The sequence below is a fragment of the Myotis davidii genome, unplaced genomic scaffold (assembly GCF_000327345.1).
Source record: "Myotis davidii unplaced genomic scaffold, ASM32734v1 scaffold618, whole genome shotgun sequence".
NCBI lineage: Eukaryota > Metazoa > Chordata > Mammalia > Chiroptera > Vespertilionidae > Myotis > Myotis davidii.
Window position 1 is genome coordinate 469,690 of NW_006289199.1, and position 3,153 is coordinate 472,842.

Sequence of the window (3,153 nt, forward strand, 5' to 3'; positions counted from 1 at the left end):
TTTCACATAGCAGACATTTCTCTTGAGTGGTGCACTCCCCTTCATACAACATCAGTCTGGGGAAATAAAATAGCCTCAGACTCTCTGTGGCCCTACCCTGCAGAGCTAAAACCCTGCTGAGGACTCAGCTGCCTGGGCTGAGGTGTAGAGGTATGGCCTGACCCAGGAGTTGTCAGTGACTGAGCTCTGTAGTTTCAGGGTTGGATCCATTCCCCCCTCCCACATTCCCATGAACCTGACTGGTGTCACCCCATCAAGGGAGATCTGCTAGCCCTACCCTTAGACTGTCAGGGACCCCACATTCCCAATTACTGGTGGCCTTACCCTGCCGAGGTCCAGGCAGAATCTAGACTGAGTTGTGTGGCTGTAAGACAAGGGCCACTCCCTCCCTTCTCCTAAGCCAGACTGGCACCATCCTCTCACCAGAGATCCACTAGCCCCATTCTCCTGAATTTCAGTGATCCCACCCTGATGGGATAAAGCTCCAGGCCAAATCTGGGTCACACTGAGTTGTGTGGCTCCAGAACAGGAGCCATTTTTCCCACACCCTTCGCATGATCAAGTCTTCATCTGTTTGGGCCTGATAAACTCTGCTGGCCTCACCATGATGACTCCCTGAGATCCACCCCATCACAAAAGTGAGTGAGCACCCAGTAGGTGGCCACTAGACTTGGAATAGCCACGGACTTTTGCTGAGTGGCCTAAAACCCAGTACTGGCAACAAGTACCTATATGAATCTGGTGAACACCACTAGCCCCTACCTGGTGACTCACTGAGAGCCTACTTTATGTAACTTGAGGACCACAAGAGACTCTTTCAGTGACTGAGCCTAACAGGCAGCCAGCAGGTGGAGATAGGTAAAAGGCAGATCACAAGGTATATTTGGGCATTTGATGACCTGCCCACAGGCCGAGTGCTGGTAAAAGCCAGTATTGGTACATAGCTTGGTCCTTCCTGTGTACACCCAGACCCAGCAGAGGTAGCCACAAACTATGGATGACTTGGTAGCTCCAAATAGGTTGCCCATGGCCAGTCCCAGGCAGTGTCTGATATGGGCCTGCACCAGAGTCCCTCCCAAGAGGCCCTAGGACCAACAGACCCAGTGGCAAGTTTTAGACAATATGAGAGCAAAATCTAATTAGCTTCACAAGTGGCGTACTGAAAAGGAGATCTCAGCAGGCACCAGAATCTCCTGAGGTGAATTTCACTTCATTTGATAAGCACCTGCCCAGCAGCTCATACACAAGTGGTTAGGGTTGATCCCCAGAGTCAGCCAACCTGAAGATAGACCCTATGTAGTAATGGGCCAATAGCAATCAAGACTCAATTACAACAGGAGGTTACATAAACCAAAGAAGGAACATTCCTGGGGGGACCAGCTCAGGTGGTCAAGGAGACTGTGGATCCTACAGTATACCAAATACCCTACCTGTTTTGACTGCCTCCTTGTGCTTGTTTCAATATATATATCAGATCTACCTAATACATTAAAACAAGCACAAGGAGGCAGCCAAAATAGGGAGACAAATAAATATGCCCCAAATAAAAGAACAGGAAAAATCAACAGTAAAAGAACTAAATTAAATGCAGGCAAGCAATTTTTTAGATATAGAGTTCAAAATAATGATTATAAGCAGGCTAAAAAAAAATTGTTGGAATTAAAACAGCATGAAAAAGGACATAGAAACCATAAAAAGAACAAGTCAGAAATGAAGAATATAATATCTGAAACAAAGAATACACTAAAATGAATAAACAGTAGGTTGGATGAAGCAGAGGACTAAAGTAAGTAATGTGGAAGACAAGGAAGCAGAAAAGACTGTATCAGAGCAGCAAAAGGAAAAATAAATTTAATGAAGCTAGTTAAAGGGATCTTTGGGACATGAAGCTTAACATCCACATCATAGGTACCAGAAGAAGAAGAGAGAGACCAAGGGATTGAAAACATATTTGAAAAAAATGATGACAGAAAAATCCTTAACCTGGTGAAGGAAAAAGACATGCAAGCTAAGAAGTGCAGAGAGTCCCAACCAAGATGAACCCAAAGAGGCTCACACTAAAACACATCGTAATTAAAAATTCAAAGGTAAATGACAAAAAAAGAATCTTAAAAGCAGCAAGAGAAAGACAGTACCTAAAAGGGAGCTCCCATAAGAGTATCAGTTGATTTTTCATCAAAGACATTTCAAACCAAAAGGGATTGGCATGAAATAAAGTGATGAAAAAACAAGGACCTACACCAGGCTACTTTCTCCAGCAAGGCTATCATTCAAAACTGAAAAAGAAATAAAGAGTTTCACAGACAATAAAAATCTGAAAGAGTTTGTTACCACCAAGCTGGTATTATAAGAAATGTTAAAGAGATTTCTTTAAAAAGGAGAAGAAATATGCTGTTGGTATTTTAATGGAGAGTGCATTGAATTTATAGACTGCGTTGAGTAGTATGGACATTTTAATGATGTTGATTCCACCAATCCATGAACATGGTATGTTCTTCCATCTGTTTATGTCTTCCTCTATCTCTTTTTTCAGTGTCTTGTAGTTTTCTGAGTACAGGTCTTTTACCTCCTTAGTTAAGTTTATTCCTAGGTGTCTTAATTTTTTTGGTGCAATGGTAAATGGGATTGTATTTTTAATCCCTCTTTTTGTAAGTTCACTATTGGTGTATAAAAGTGCCATGGATTTCTTGGCATTAATTTTGTATACTGCTACATTGCTGAACTCATTTATTAAATCTAATAGTTTTTTGATGGAGTCTTTAGGGTTTTTTTATCATGTCATCTGCGAATACTGACAGTTTTAAGTCTTCTTTTCCAATTTGGATACCTTTTATTTCTTCCTGTTGTCTAATTGCTATGGCTAATACTTCCAGTACTATGTCGAACTGGAGTAGTGAAAGTGGCCATCCCTGTCTCCTTCCTGTTCTTAGGTGAAGTGGTTTTAGTTTTTGCCCATTGAGTATGATGTTGGCTGTAGGTTTGTCATATAAGGCTTTTATTATGTTGAGGTATGATCCCTCTATTCCCATTTTGCTGAGGGTTTTTATCAAGAAAGGGTGTTGGATTTTGTCAAATGCTTTTTCTGCATCAATTGATATGACTATGTGATTTTTATCTCTCAATTTGTTTATGTGATGTATCACGTTTATTGAT